This window comes from Amblyomma americanum, chromosome 5 (genome assembly GCF_052857255.1).
Source record: "Amblyomma americanum isolate KBUSLIRL-KWMA chromosome 5, ASM5285725v1, whole genome shotgun sequence".
Taxonomy (NCBI): Eukaryota; Metazoa; Arthropoda; class Arachnida; order Ixodida; family Ixodidae; genus Amblyomma; species Amblyomma americanum.
The window spans coordinates 127819517-127836883 of NC_135501.1; positions in this window are offsets into that span (position 1 = coordinate 127819517).

Sequence of the window (17367 nt, forward strand, 5' to 3'; positions counted from 1 at the left end):
TGGCAGAGAAGACCGGATGAATGCTTCTCACCGCACCGTCGTTTTGCTGCTACTAGTTTTAGACTAAAAATGATTTCATGTTTCTACTTCATTGCCACCGCAGATACCAACCACTGCTGACTGGAAGAAGGTTGCCTCCGGATTTTGTGAAAAGTGGAATTTTCGACACTGTGTTGGTGCCGTGGATGGCAAACATGTGCAAATTCAGGCCCCATCACATTCAGGCAGCCTTTATTTCAACTATAAGGTAATGTACACATTGAATGGTCTTTTTTCAATTACATTATTTTTCTGTATATATAAACTCTTGTCATTACAGGGTATGTACTCAATAGTACTGATGGCTGCGGCCGACAGCAATCTCATGTTCGTCATGGTTGACGTTGGGGCTTATGGAAGGCAAATCGATGGAGGGACCCTTAGCGCATCAAGGATGGGAAAATGCCTTGAGCGTGGCCTCCTGAATCTGCCACTTCCTAAATTGCTACCAAGAACATCAGCAGTGGCACCTCATGTTTTTCTTGGAGACAAGGCGTTCCAGCTGCGCCCTGATTTTCTGCGACCCTACCCGGGCAGGGGCCTGGACGACTATAAACGAATATTCAATTACAGGCTCAGCCGTGCAATGTTTGTTGCGGCACAAAACTGATCTACTGCATGGATTTCATCACTATCCTGGTGGCGATGAAAGCAGATACTTTTCATGTGTTTGTGCAGTTGACAAAAAAACAAAGCACTCAGTGATGTTTCGTGCTTTCCAGAAGGTGCGTTGAAAACGCCTTTGGCGTTATGGCGTCCCGGTTCCGGATCTTCCGCCGCGTCATTAATCTCCTTCTGGAAAACGCTGACTACGTTGTCATGGCATCATGCGTTCTTCATAACTTTCTTGTGGAGGATGCCATCTATATACGGAAAACTATGCCGACGTGGAAGATGCCTATGGCAATTTTACTGCAGGCCAGTGGCGGGCAGCAGCAGAAGACGCAGCCGTGCTCAATCTTGAGCCACCTGTAGGGCACAACTACAGTCGTTCCGCAGCCGAGACAAGAGATTTGTTCAAATCTTATTTTATGAGTTGCCAAGAAGCAGTGCCATGGCAGTGGGCATCAGCTGGGCTGCGGCGATGATGATGATACACTGCTGATTGTGATCATCAGCCTTACTACACCCATGTCTCTCCAATTAACTCTGTCCTTTGCCAGCTGCGCCCACCCTGTGCCTGCAAACTTCCTAATCTCATCTGCCCACCTAACCTCCTGCCGCCCCCTGCTACGCTTGCCGTCTCATGGAATCCGCTCCGTCTCCCTTAAAGACCAGCGGTTATCGTGCCTTTGCAGTACATGCCCTGCCCAAGTCCATTTCTTCCTCTTGATTTCGACTCTGCTGTCATTAACACACGTTTGTTCCCTCACCCACTCTGCCCGCTTCCGGTCTCTTTAACGTTACACCTATCATTTTCCTTTCCGTGGCTCGCTGTGTTGTCCTTAACTTAAGCTGGACCCTTTTCTTTACCCTCCACGTTTCTGCCCTGTAGGTGAGTATCAGTGAGATACAGCTGTTGTGCACTTTTCTCTTGAGGGATATTGGTAACCTGCTATTCATGATCCGAGAGAACCTGCCATATGCGCTCCATCCCATTCTTATCCTTCTAGTTACTTCTCTCTCATGATCCGGATCGGCTGTCACTACCTGCCCGAAGTAGACGTCCTTTACTACTTCCAGCCCCTCGCTGCCAATTGTGAACTGTTGTTCTCTTGCTAGACTGTTGAACATTGCTTTGGTTTTCTGCATGTTAATTTTTAGACCCACCGTTCTCCTCTGCCTAACTCATTAATCATGATTTGCAGTTCACGTCCTAAGTGACTCAGTAAGGCATTGTTGTAAGAGAATCGCAGATTATTTAGGTATTCTCCATTAACTAGCTCTTATCCCCAACTGTTCCCAATTCAGGCCTCAGAATACCTCCTGTATACAGGCGGTGAGTAGCATTGCCAAGATCATGTCTCCCTGCCGGACGCCCTTCATTATTGGATTTTTACTGCCGACTTTATGGAGGACTATGGTCCCTGTGCAGTTTATATATCTTCCAGTATTTTGACATAGGGCTCTTCTACACCCTGATTCTGCAATGCCTGTATGACTGCTGAGGTTTCCACTGAAAACCTCAACTTGATGCAACTTGATGTGTGTATTCTGCTTTTCATGTATATACATATGTTTAAAATATGTATTACTGAACGTAAAGTTCATTTTTGTGATTATATTAGATATGCATTTCTTAATTACGTATTCTTTTGCACTATATGAGGCTAGAAGTTATAGTTTTAATCATACAGTTGTACGTATTAAGTGTACTGATTGTTTGTATTTGATAGTGTGTATATTTGTTCTCCTTTGTTGTATCTTTATTATGTTCATTTCCATCAGCTGATATGTCGAAGCCACTGCTATGCTATGTAAAGGTTTTCTGGGCCCAGTCAAGCTGCAAAAGCAGCTTTTTGCCTGGAAATCCTTCCAGTTGTTCTGGAGAAATAAATTTAATTCAATTCAAATGCTTTCTCCTAATCAATGAAGGCTATATATAGGGGTTGGTTATATTCTGCACATTTTTCTATCATCTGATTGATAGTGTGAATGTTATCTATTGTGGAATATCTTTTATGAAAGCCTACCTGGTCATTTGGTTGATTAAAGTCTAAGGTTGCCCTGACTCTATTAGCGATTACCTTAGTAAATACTTTGTAGGCAACGGACAGTAAGCTGACCGGTCTAATTTTTCAAGTCTTTGGCGTCTCCTTTCTTATGAATTAAGATTATATTTGCGTTCTTCCAAGCTTCTGGTACGGTCGAGGTCATATGGCACTGTGTATACAGGGTGGCTATTTTTTATAGCAGAATCTCCCCTCCGTCTTTCAGCAGGTTTGCTGTTACCTAATCCTCACCAGCTGCTTTTCACCTTTGCATTGCTCCTAAGGCTTTATTTACTCTTTTGTTACTGGCGGGACTTCCCACTGCTGTGTGCTACTGTCTCTATCATTAACATTCTCATTAAATTGGTTACTGTATATATTTGTGTTGAATTCTTGTATGTATGTGTGACATGTATGCTTCTGTGGTAGAACAACTGCAGCAAAAAAATAAACAGACATACAAAAATTAATGCTCATTTATTTCCTTATGCACAGCCAGGTTAGAAGGGTATTCACCCTGGCTGTACAAATGGCAAATACGTAGTAACTCCATCTTAAGATGCACGAGCGTGTGTGGTGGAGTTGCCTCCAATTGCGGCCGCAGGGACAGAAGAAAATGGCTGCAGGCGTCCATTGGCCTGTGCGCTGCAATTGCACTTCGCACGGCCTGAATGTCCCTGTCAGCAGCCTCCACTTCCTGCCGCCTTTTCTTCTGTCGCTTGTTTCCCCTATGTGGGAGAACCTCTGGTGAAGTTGCTGCCATACAGGATGGTCCTGGTTCATCAGGAAGGCCTGGGACACTATACATACTTTCAAATTCATTTGGCGATGCTTCTACTTCTTTCGAGCCTGGCGATGCTGGGCTGCAGCTGGCGTGGCTCGTCTCGGCTGCTGCGCTGGCCACCTTCACGTGGCTAACTGCGTCGAGGTTGCACAAGCTCCTGAGTAGAATGTACAGGCTATTAATTGCTGTCACTTACACACTCAATTCATCATTAGTATCAGTCATTGCTTACCGTCTCGTTTCCATGGAGTCCCTCAGGAACTCCATCTGCTTTAAATGTGGCCAGGCCGTCTTTGCAGTGGCTCCTGACCCACTCTTCTTCCCATCTTTTTCGTCTTTAAATTCTCGCCTGTACGTATCTTTTAGATTTTTCCACCGAGCAATTATCTCCTCAACTGTTACTGAAATATGGAGCAGTATAGAGCTTAATGTTAAACAAGCAAATTAGGAAACAATGGCAGACATGTGGCCCAAAGTTTAGCATAAACATGTACAAATTCTCATCTGTTAGCACACAAGAATATAGCAGAAAATGTTTAAAACACACGATTCAGTATGGAAGCACGAGTTCTTTTTTTCTTCTAAAAGGCAGTTTTACTGATTATTCATGCATGCATGCATGACTGAACTGAGGCACACAAATGATGAATGATTTATTTTGCGGACACGCACGAGATGATTTTGCGCGGTTCAGAAGCTGCAGATTAATGCTACGTACAAGACTACGATGAGCGTGCAGTACCGCGGGACGGAGCGCTCGCTCTACATACACGCAAGAGACGATTTTACTAGGCTCTCAGCGCCCGGATTAACTTCACGCCTGAGAAAGGTCGCCTCCCGCATTTACAAACGTAGCTGAGAACATGAAAACGTGCACGTCGTGCATTTCACGATTGAAGTGAAGGGTACAAAATGATGCAGCTAGCGTGTCTTAAGAACCAAAAACATTTGCTCGCGGCTGCGTGATGCCGACAATTTTCATACAGCTCATCTACGCACAGTAGCCGGCGCACCGAAAAAAAAACACCGAACAGTACACAGGAATGCGCGGGGACATAAAACAGTTTGTGACACGCTGCAGAATCCTGCCAGTGTGACGAGGAAACTTTGTTGGCTGTACAATGAAAAAATATGGCTGATAATCTTCGAGCTCGCCACAAACCGTGCTTTCACTTACCGGTGTCGTCAATTGGTCGAATTGCGTCCCTCACTTCTTCCCAAAGGGACTCCTTGGTCGACTTATTGCGGAAGTTGTTATCTTTAACATCAATAGAAGTGGGCGCTTGGATACTTCGATGATCAGCACCTCATTGAACAGTCCACGGGACATGTCGTGGTGTCGGAAGCACGTGTAGGAAACAAACATTGTCGTCTTTCCCGCACGAATGTCAATGTAAACGTAAGCACAAAATTTTGTAGCTGACAGCAATAATCTCGGCTACTAAGAACAGCTTCCATGTCTGCCAAATTTGCGGCCAAGGCCCGATTCGCCGTAAACGACTTGAAGAGGGGTGGCATATTTGGAAGCAAAACTGGAATAAACAAACTAGCACCTCAATTTTGCCCGAATTTAGGGTCAAGAGAGCGTCTGCGTCTCATCTGATGTCGCCAAAGACAGACTGCCAAGTTGTACAATACGCGGTGGTGTGTCAAAGCCTACAAATTCTTGATTAGAAACTCTTTTCCTTATCACTCAAAGCTCTGATCCCCTTATACCACCAGGATACCGACTAGATTGCCTAAAATTTGGCTCACGCTCAAATTAATCCACTGGCTCTTTTCAAAGGAGCTTGACGCTGAAGTCTAATAATCAAATGTTCGAGTTGAACTCACAAAGACGCGACTGCGCATCGCAATCCTTACTCCTTCCCGTACTGGCGAGAGACTTCTCTTAAACTCAATGAGTCAGCCATGCGCTTGTCACCATCACGTGTACAGAAAGCTGCTACAGCTGTTCTCCACAGAATTCTGTAGCCTCACCTCGTTCGCTTAATCTTTGAATACCAACATCTGCTAGCTAACCTAGCGCCGCTAAACACAAGTGCTCAAATCGGCACAAATTTCCGTGCTTTCTTTACCTTCGCCTGACATTATCAACACTGCCGTTATGCAGCGAAAAGCACTTGGTATCTCGACCAAGTCTTAGATGTCTGAACGTACTAAATATATAAAAGTTAACCTGTGCGAAATTTTCAAACGCAAAAAAAAAACTTGCTAGCTCTCAGCGGTTCTACCTACGCAAAGAGTTCATCGTCTGTTCAGGAACTGTGTCGCTGCACTCCTGTGAGTGCCTTTATCACTTGATAGCATCTCAAATTGACACACGTCCTTTCTAACCAAATCGCACAATTACCTTTATTGAAGTGTTAAGAAAACAGTAACACTTGATCAAATCCAAATTTTTAACCTAAAACAAAGTAGCATTTCCTTCCCCGTTTTTACACGCAAACACAAAAAGAGGAATAAAAAGAACAGCTACTTCGAATTGCTACGCGGGGTAAAACATGGCTCACCACCCTCGCGTCGAAAGGATTAGTCCTTCAGCCGCGCCCGCCGGGGTCGCGCTCCGACTGATTGTACGACTGTCAACTCGTGACAAAGGGCAACTGAAAAAAGACATTCCTGATCGCTACTGTCATCTCCACAGCCCCTCGACGCGCTCAGTAGGCCCCGGTAGCCCATGCAGTGCCGATAACCGATTCCGGGCGACGGACAGCGGCCGGAGCGAGAAGCTGCTCTCTGTTCTCGCCCCAAGCAAGCCCGCCTACCCTTTCGCCCTGCGCGCTTCCTCGAATACAGTGCGAAAAGTGCAGGACCCATCCTTGTCAATTGTGGGCGCCGAACACGCCTGCATGCGTGGTCTCTATTGCTCGACCCCTGAGCTCACATGCGCCGGGTGTACCGCAATCTAGCGCCCTCTGATCTTTCCTGCCACTTTGCCTTTTTCTTTACCGCCTTTCTGTCAGGTCGGGGTTGTCTGGGTCTTAACGCTGGCCGATGCCCTTTCAAAAACCTCGCTCCTGTCCTGCTTGCAAGATGCGCTTTTCTCTTTCTGTTACTGCGGTCACCTTTAGAAGCACCTGCGCGTGCCGCCTGACCAGTAACTTTAGCTGCAAAATTACAAGGTTCCATGCGGGGAGTCTTTTCTTTCCCTTCTGCCGCACTTATATCTGTGCTAACGTTAGCACCTGTCTGCGCTCCTGGATTTAGGGCTTGGCATTTCAACCGTTTTTTCTTGGTCCGTGCCCTCTTCCTGTTTTTACGCCTAGACCCTTCCGTTTGCGTCTCCTGATCACAACTAGATTGATCCAGCTCTACAGAGGCACCTCGCAGACATTCATCCAATTGCAAACTGGCCGCTTTGACTTCGCAGGTCAATGTCAGCTCGACAATGCTGACACACGGACCTTGCAACAGGGCAGAAAGTTGAGCTAGTTGGTACACGTTCATTATGAAAAAACCTGGCGCTAACAAACGACGACACAGAGGGGACACAGCGCTACTCGCAACTACAAGAAATTTTATTCAGAGGCTTCTATATATACAACAAAAACCAAAACAACCCAAAGTAATCCAGAAGAGCGTGTTGTCGGGCAAGTTGGCTTTGCATGATATAGAAGAAGTTAGCGCAAAACTTAGACGAAGACAGAGAAGAAACGCACAAGACGACAGACGAGCGCTACTACCAACTGTTTATTGGGTCTTAACACCCGGAATATATATCCGAAAAAACAAGCATGCGCAGACAGTTGGAGGCACACACGTCATACACCAGCGCCGTGACGAGGCGAAAGGGAATCCAGAAAATCACATTCAGAAGTATAAATCTGTAAGGAAGGATCACTCGCGCAGCGATCAGATAGCCTTTTAATGTGGAAGGCCTCCAGCACAAGCCTCGCTGTGACATTGGCGCTCCTGCCCAGAATCTTTGATTTCTCAAATCGTGCCCTACACGTGCTGTCACAGGAAGAAATATGCCGCACAATATTAGCGGTTCTGTCGTTGTTTTTTAAATTTCTATCATGCTCCCGTAGCCGGTCAATAATGCAACGGCCAGTTTGACCTACATAAGAAGACCCACAAGAAAATGGTATGCTGTACACCACCCCTGTAGCGCATTTGACATAAGAAATGCCATGTTTCTTTTTGCAGCCACTCTCACAAGGGCCAGAAATGCGTCGGCAAAGCTTTGAAAGCTTGTTGGGGGCTGAGAAGACTAAGGGCACGTGGTGCCTGCCGGCCACTTTCTTGAGGTTGTGTGACACTCGGTGCACATATGGAACAACCACCGGCTTTGATGTCGAGAAATCCGGTCTTCTTTTTTGAGCGCCTTTTTGTTTTTGCAGGAGGGTTTCAGCAATAGCAGAAATAACCGGACCAGGGAAGCCTACCGCCAAGAGGCGGGAAACCTGATTATTGACACTCTCCTGAATGCTATGAGGGCACGATTTAAGAAGGGCAGACTCCAGGCAGAGTGACGCAATAGCTCTTTTCACAACATTTGAGTGTGAAGAGTCGTATCTCAACAACTCTTTGTTGGCACGGGGGGAGTACATCCAGCACACGTGGCCATTACAGAACCTAAGCTTTAAGTCCAGGAACCGTAACTGTTGATTATCAGGCAATTCATGCGTAAAAACCAACCCTCGTCCTAATTGATTAAAAACAGCTAAAATCTGAGAAACAACCGGGTCAAGGGATGTAAAGGTCCCAGCCCTTAAAAAGATTAAAAAATCATCTACATATCTAAAAACTTTTAAAACCGGACCATCACGTAAGGCAATTTCCAAAGAGCGGTCGATAAAAGCTAAAAAAATATCACATAAAATTGGCGCTACACAAGAACCAATGCAAATACCTTTGCGCTGCAGATAAAACTGATTGTCATGTAAGATAAAGGTAACATTCAAGTAATACTCTAAAAGCTTTAGAAAATTATCAGTTGAAATGCCGGCATTGTTCTGGAACGCCACCGCCCCCGAGCTTTCGATACACCCTCTAACAGAGGCCAACAACTCAGCATGTGGTATCGAATAAAACAAATCTTCAATGTCGATAGAAAAGGCAGAGCATACCTGATCGCTGTTTTTAAAAAAATCGGCAACATCAGCTGACTTCTTTACCCAGAAGGGGTCGTTAATAAACAGAGGTTTAAGCTTGGAAAGAAGAAATCGGCTGACGTGGTGTTCCCATGAACCCTTCTCACTTACAATAGTCCTAAATGGCATATCTGGTTTGTGTGTTTTGGCCGAAAAAAAGACCGACAAGGAATTCTCTGAACTGTTATCAATAGCACTCGCTAAAGGCGTCAGCTGCAAGCTCTTGCAAAAGTCAACAAATTTTGTTTTTACTCTGACTTTGCTTCGTTTGACAGGCAAAAAATTTTGGCCCAGCGCCTCAAGGGCTTTTTCCTTAAAGAGGCCATTTGGTAAAACAACAAATTTGCCGTCTTTATCGGACAGCAGTAAGCACAAATCGTGGCTTTTGAAATGGTGCACAACAGAATTCACATCCACAGAACCAGACTTACTCGGGGAATATTTCGCACACCTTTTAAGGCTGTCCACACCTTCTAGTAGGCATCGTTCCTTGTCCTCATCGTTGGCCTTTGAGGCAATATTCCTATTAAAAGCAAGGAGCTCGTGAGCCGGTACCTTGGTTTGAATGCACTACTTGGGGCCTTTTTCCAGGACAGATAAAATGTCTGCGCATGCTTGTTTTTTCGGATATATATTCCGGGTGTTAAGACCCAATAAACAGTTGGTAGTAGCGCTCGTCTGTCGTCTTGTGTGTTTCTTCTCTGTCTTCGTCTAAGTTTTGCGCTAACTTCTTCTATACCAAAGTAATCCCACGCCACTTGCCGACCGATGTACAGGAAGAGATTAACACACGGATTTCAATCGCTCTTTCAAATAACTTATCTCTCCTTCAGACAATCCAACTGAAGGGTCACTGACACATGTATGCCCCGTTTCCGCGATATGATAGGCTTCAACAATCTCGCGCGTTACACGATCTCGGTGACGAAAAAGAACACACGTTTTGGAAAAAATGGGAGAACATTTCTTCTTGCGCTTGCTGCAGTCACAACAATGGATAACCATACTATTTGAAGTGTCACCTCTTTCCAAAGCTCCAGCATGCTCCATCAGCCGCACATTCAAACATCGACCACTCTGGCCTATATACACCTTTCCGCACGACAAAGGGAATTTGTACACTGTGCCCACTTTGCAAGCGACGTATGGTGATAAATGTTTGACAGCACATCCTCCTTTTCTTTTCCTTGCACTCTGCTCCACCCTAGCTGCAATCGCAGGGCATAACGTTGAAAGTTTTTTGGGAGCCGAAAACATGACAGGGGTTCCATACCTGCTGGCAACTTTCTTAATCCCGTGTGAAAGGCGATGAACGTACGGTACCACAACAGGTTTGCTGTGCTCTTCTTTTGTGTCGTTCTTTCCCTGGCCTTTCACCCAGCGAATAACTTTCTCGCTGGCTCTGCCGATCACGTGACCTGGATAACCACTATCACTCAGTCTTTCCACCTGATACTCGATGCTTTCCTTGATGCGATGGTGACAGGACTTTGATGCAGCCGACTTTAAACACGAGACCGTGATCCCATCCTTGATGAGCTTCGAGTGTGCTGACGCATAATTTAACAGGCCTTTCGCGGAACGCGGACGGTAACTCCAGCAAACATGGTCCGGGTTTTTAATCAATCGAAGGTCTAGGAACTGCAACTCTCCTTCATTTGGAACCTCGTGCGTGAACTTGAGGCCCATACCACTATCCTTAAACAATTTTACTATGTCTATTATCCTGCGTACGGAGCTGTCACAGTTGTCCAGAATGATTAAGTAGTCGTCAACGTAACGAAAAGCCTTCCGAAACAGGCCAGCGGAATTCAGAAATACCTTCTTGTTAACACTGCCTAAGAACATACTACTAAGAGCGGGAGCTACCCTAGACCCAATGCACACCCCTGCGCGCTGCACGAAAAAACGGTCACCGAACCCAATTACCGTAGACTTCAAATAAAATGACAGAATTTCTAGGAAGGTCTCAATGGACACACCACACCTTTCAATAAACACCTTTTCCTCATTGTCACCAGTAATGCATGAATGGACGGCCCTCATCAACTTATTGTGCGGCATCGAATAATAGAGGTCCTCTACATCGATGCTGAAGAAATGGCACTGTCCCGGGTTGTCATCCATCAGGTACTTGACCACGGCTTCTGAGTTCTTGATACTGTATGGGTCATCTACCTTCAGAGATCCCAAATTTGTCTGTAAATACATTGCGACGGTATCCTGCCACGATTTCTTCTCCGAAACAATGCAACGGAAGGGCATACATTCCTTATGCGTCTTTACGCTGAAGAAGGCTTCCAGATGGGTTGCCGAGGCTGCCTTCACTGAAGACGCTAGGCGTAGAAGGTTGTGGCTCTGAAGAAGTGTCACTGCCTGCTTCTTTACTGCGTTCGCTCTGTGTCCCCTCTGTGTCGTCGTTTGTTAGCGCCAGGTTTTATCATAATACACGGACCTTCCGCTGCCCCCTAGTTGGGCAGTTCGCTTCCCTGAAGGCAGTCCTCCACCGCCCGCTTATCGGCCTGAGCGCTTACCCCTGAAACGCCCTGCTCGTCTGCAATTGAGCTTTCGTCCTCTGTCTTAGCGTGGCTTTCGATACTGCGTTTCAACATTACAGCTCCGCAGTCTTCCTGACGGTTGTGCGCTGTTTCACAGTACTGTTTTACATCGTCACGTCTGTCCAACTGGAACGATCCGGCCTGACTCGCTCTCTCTGGAGTCTTGCCTCTCAAGATCTCATCATCCAGTTTCTTTAGCTCATACTTGTGCGCTGTTTCACAATACTGTTTTATGTCGTCACGTCTGTCCAACTGGAACGATCCGACCTGACTCTCTCTCTCTGGAGCCTTGGCTCTCGAGATCTCATCTTCCACTTCCTTTATCTCATGCGCAAGCTGCAACCTTCTGAGCTCCCATTTCTTTTTCTCTGCCGCTAGCCTTTGTTCCTCTATGTTTCTCCTCTCATCTTCCTTTTTCTCTAGCTCAGCTTCCTTTTTCTTTCGCACAGCTTTGAGGAGTTCCCACGTATCGGTAATTATTCCTTCCTCGGCGGTTTCCAAGAGCAATTTGCAAATGTCCGTCTTTTTGATCTTAACCCCTACATCTACACCCAACTCTTTGCACAATGACAGCAAATCTGACCTTAGCAACTTCATTAGGTCCAAGTTTGCTGCTCTGAGCCTTGACTTTGCTGAACAACTGTTGCCGTGAGCTACACGCACTCAGACTCACTGATCAACTTCCTCGATTCCCAGCAGTTCAATGTATTAACCCAAACAATTGAAGCCTGGCGAATCTCAAGCAAAGTTCAAGCACTCACCCACGGAAGCAACACCACGCCGCATGGTCGATCCAACCGCTGGCAACCAGTTGTTAGATGCGGGCCCCTGGTTCGCCTGTGCAGTCTCTCGCCAAGGTCGGTATCCCCGGGTTCCCGATCGGGAGACTGCTGTTGTGGAGGTGACGAAGAGATGAGAGGGGCTTCGAGGTGAAGAAGAGACTGAAAGGGTTTATTTACATTTTTACAAAGTTCGAAAGAGTGAATCGGGAGCTGGCTGATCACACGCCAGATCGGTGCTTAAATAGGGTCCGCTGTCCCCAGGTCCCTAGTTGGGGAATCTAGTTCATTAAAAATGCGTCGAATCACTGTGATGTAGATCACGTGTTCAGTGTTCCGCGTCCGCCTTCCAGGACGCCCCCAGCCACACACTCTTGCCACTTCTGGCAGATTATGGTCCGCGCTGTCCAGGATTCAGTGATGAATAGCCCGAAGGGGGTCCCATGGCAGCGTCGAAGGTCAGTCACCTGCACTTCACAGCGGTAGCGTGGGAACGAAAGGTTTCCACCGCAGTTTGCAGAAGCTTTCACGTGGAGCGTGGGACCGAAAGGTTGCCACTGCAGTTTGCAGAAGGTTCCACATATAAGGAAAAGCACAGTCTAAGACGAAGTTGTTTTCGAAGCACGAGGATTCCGGCGACGTTGGCTTAGTCAAACCCGGCCGCATTTGCCACGGCTCATTTGCAGTCCCGCCGCTCGCCGGCTCCCCCGTCGTCCCCTTCGGGAGAAACATGTCTCGGGTGGGTCCGGCGTTGAGAACAAAAGACAGGTTCACCAAAGCCGTTCTCAGACAGCGGAGGGCCGTTTCACCCCGTAAGCAGCGGGGGGGGGGGGGGGGGGGGGAAGACCCTTGTAGACGCCACCACGTGCACTCGTCCCGCTGCAACCACATCGACGGCCCTTTGAAGCCTCGGTCGATTGATGATTCCCAGTGGCTTGAATATTCTTGGCATGTTGGCGTCTCCAAACGTAGCAACAGCGAGGTTTACTGTTGAAGTGAAGATGTTGTTACTTTAGCAACGCTTTCCGAGGAACAGCGCCTAAAATAGTACAGATTAGTTTACGTGATTCCAAGCTTGATTGCACGGGAGGAGCCGAAGGATTTACCCTTTACGCGCATTCTGCACGCTGTTGAGGGGGGGGGGGGGTGATTACGTGCGGAGACCTGGCACGGGTCATATGTTTCTTTATGCAGTGACCATCGCATGCCATGAAGCCTTAGTTTTCAGCAGTACCACTTTTGTTATTTCCATTACCATTTTTCGCATACATAAAGAGCACATATTAAGCGTCTCCAAGTGCCGATATGCACGGGTGAGCGCTAAATAATGGTTTGGCGCACGGAACGACGACCGCGAGCTGCGAGAGGTAAGAACTGCTGAAAGGACGCGTGCTCACTCAGGCCCGGCCTGTAACTTGAGTCTGTGCGTGATCCAGTGCTTCGAGTGTGTCAGCATCCGCTAGGTGTTCGAACTATCACCAGACCGCCACCTTAAAAGGATTCGTATGCTGGCGCTAACTATGTTGTATCGCGTGCAACTTGTGATTTCGCCTGAGAGCTGAGCACAACGCATGAAAGGTGCCCGGTTTAAAAAAAAGAAGGTACCTATGTAACAATATTGAAAAATAAATATTTCCTTATAATCTGTAGAAAATACAAGAGATATAAGTCTGCCTAGGTCGCAGGAATGTTCTGCCTGACAGATAACAGTACAACACAAGGAAAAAAAAGCATTCCAAAATATAAAAACGGAGGTATCTTACAATTTTCCATTAAGAAAAATAAGGAATCGAGTATTTTTAAAAGAGGAAGCATTATTTCCCTGCGAGCATAAAATAGATTCCTTTCATGAGAAGGCTCTATTAAATTGGTAAAGAGAGCTGGTTGTTAGTAGAAGTTTAAAGTCTGCCAAGTTCACTCCGTCAAGTTCGCACTGTTTTTCAGCAGAAACCTCTCTCGTGGTAAACGCTGCGGTGGGGCCAACTTGCCAGCCCCACTCGTGGCCGAAGATGATGCGCAGGTCTGTAAGGGAAACTGAATTTGTTGCACGACTTCTATTGAACGGTTTTAATAAACACGACGGCAATGGCATTTATGTTATCCAGAGTGACCTTACATTTTATTCAATTGGTAGACTTTAAGCAACAGAACTCAGAATATATATTCAATTGCAATCCACTTAATAGTGTGCTTGTGTGCTGCCGCAAAGCTAATCAATTCTAATAACTTCAAATAAAAACATTGCACATGTAAGTAACACTCACCATAAAAGAGGAAATATGCTTTTAATTAATATAGCAAAAGCAGCTGGGACAGGTTTATCTAATGGGGCTTGCCGTTTTTTTTTACCGTAATACTGTGACCAGAGCTTTTCTAACCAAGATGCAATTGTTTCGGCGAAGTAATCCTATTGATAAATGACAGCAACAAGAAACGTGAACTAGGTTCACAGAGAAGCCTCAGTACGCTGCGCAATGTTTCGACAAGAGTCCTTCTTGTGTAGCCACTGCGGTCATCGTTGGCGAGTGTTTTTATATCGCGTTCACTCCTTGGAGAGAGAGGGTAGCAAAGGGGCGAACGCGAACTCGAAACGTATTTGGACAGGTAATTAGGCTGCGAGACATACCACCGCCAAGAAGAAGCCTCGTTTACATCGAGAGGCTACGGGGACGAAACACAGTTGCACAGGACAGACAAATACGAAAAAGGTGAAGAAAACAATGTGGTCACAAGAAGAAAGACGAGGCACAGAAAGGTTGTGTCATATCTCAGAATACCGGAAGAGAGAAGAAAGACGAAAAGAGGAGGAGGAGACAGTGAGGACGCAAATGCTACTGAAAATCCTCAGCAGCAGGTGTGCACAGGAGAAGGAAACAGTATATCAAAATTAAAAAAAAGACTACACTGATAAAGTGCTGGAATATATGTCAGAGAAGGCAGGTGTAATAAACTGGGCTTGCCTTCAAAGCCTTTTTGAATTTTTTCTGTACTGTCAAGAATACCTCGCTAACGATTTATATAGATATTTCCAAGCCGCCCATATTAGTATAGCTCAAAGTTGGGGCATAGCACTCCGAGGACTAGGCTGTCTAAAGTGGGATCTTGCGGATAATAAATCATTAAGAAATTACCCGCAAGTCATCCTCCAGACTCGCAGGTAAATGTGGATGCGTACACAGAACACCAAAGCAAGAATTATATCTAGATACTGCAACGTCATGAGTAGTAGAGGAGTAGAAAGATACTTAAGAAGAAAGCGATTATAGAGACGAAGTGCGAGACAAAGAAAGGCAGCCTTACGGCGACAGAAGTAGCAGATGCTGTTTAGTGAAGAAAACCAGTCCGCGAGCGAGGCTAATAAGGCATACGCAGTAGCGGTGAGCACCAAAATCCCGACAATATCAGATGGATGATAAACAACAGATCTATTGGATGTGATATAAAAGTACCCAATAGCAACATATTGTTCTAGTTGGCGCAGCATACCAAACAACAAAACAGATCAGAGAACGAGGACACAGGATGAAAAGAACGTACACGGCCGATGAATAACAAATGAATTGTTACCAACTTAGTCGTAGGCGCACGTTGAACTTTTTTCTTCTGGTGTCCTCGTTTTCTGCGCCTTTATTTTTCTTTCTGATATGATATGCCACATTTATTTTCGAGGAAGGAGACGAGGGATGTGCTAATGCAATCTCATCATCCATCCCGATGTAGTCGGCATCGAGAATTCTGCTCTTTTTTTTGCCCCTGCCACGTAATCTCAGATTGCTGAACAGAGGAGTGGTAGCCGCACTCCCGGCAATGTCAGGAAAAGTTTGGACCACGAGTAGAACGAAGTGAGCCTGGTGTTCTCTCAGCGTGTCATTGACACATTCGCTTGTTTGGCCGATGCAAACCTTTTCGCATGTAAGATGACCTTTATCACTCAACCAGTGACGCGTGTCGTGAGAAAGTTCTCATGATGCGTCGTAGACGCAGGGTTCTTTCACCTTCTGCGTAAATTCTGATCTGCTCGCGCCGCAGGTGGAAGTTGACCAAGACGGCGATATCGTGCAATAAACAGCGCGAGAGAGTGTTGCAGTTTAAACGCGAGGCTTGGGCGGCTGCAGCGATAGCATGATGTTGTCGTGCCGTGGCCAGCGAAAGTTATCTCTTCGTGCCGCCGGGTAGCCGAAAATCGGTCGCGTCAATATTTATTTTAGGCGGAAGCACTGGCTCACCTATTTAGGGTGGAGCTTGACAGTTATGTTTACTTTTGTTCATGCACCACTATAATAAATGTAAATAAGTATTCCAGTGACTAGGTTTCGATTCAAGGGCGGCGCCAACACATCAGTGGCCGCTACACGACAACACTATGCTGTGGCCGCAGCCGATAACGCCCAGGTTTCAGTTCTCGGCATAACGCTTTGCATTTGCCAATTTTGCATTGCATTCCCCCTGTTTCGATGGGCAGTGGCGCGCTACAGAGTGCACGCGCTAGGCTCACCACCATTAAATCATTCCTGTCTTCATCTGCTTAACGTCACGTAACATTTGGTGGAGGCGCGGGGTATTAATCGCCATACTGCTCGGCCTGGTGTTCCTGGTCCGCACCGACTGGCTGTGGCCCAGCACTCTTGACCAGAACTGACGATTCTGTTCGCCCCGATGCCGCCCCGCGCCCTGACCACAAAACACGACGAACTGATCCTATGAACAGACCCTAAGCGAGCCGACCGATCCGAGACACGTGAGACCACAGCCCCTCTGTCCATGACGTTTGGTGCGTGCATGGACCTCAGCCATCGGCTCAAGGTGACCTGTGTGCCGGCTGCTTTGTGGACCAGTTCTCATCTGATCATCATCTGCTTATCTCTGTCATTGTGACGGCTAGCCCTAGATCTTCTCTTTCAAATCAATTCAATTTGTTCTGCAGTTATTTAATCGAACGTTCTCCGGGCTAAGAGGTCCCACTTGGCCTCGACTGAGTACCGGAGACGTTTACTGAGCAGCGACAGCCAGTATAAACACAGAAATGTTTTACAGTACAGAATTAAAGAAAGCATATATATATATATATATATATATATATATATATATATATATATATATATATATATATATATATATATATATATATATATATATATATATATATATATATATATATATATATATATATATATATATATATATATATATACATATATATATATATATATATATATATATATATATATATATATATATATATATATATATATATATATATATATATATATATATATATATAGCAGACAAGGTAAAGGAAATGAGGGGCTCGTTTGACAAACATATTAAGGAAGCCAACAGTCGCGGAAACCAAGGGGCATAGGGGAATGTTTTTAATCTTTTTTTAATTTGTAGTGCCATTCAATCGGTTTAAAGAAAATTACTTATAAAGCAGCAGAAAAAACAACCATGCCGCCG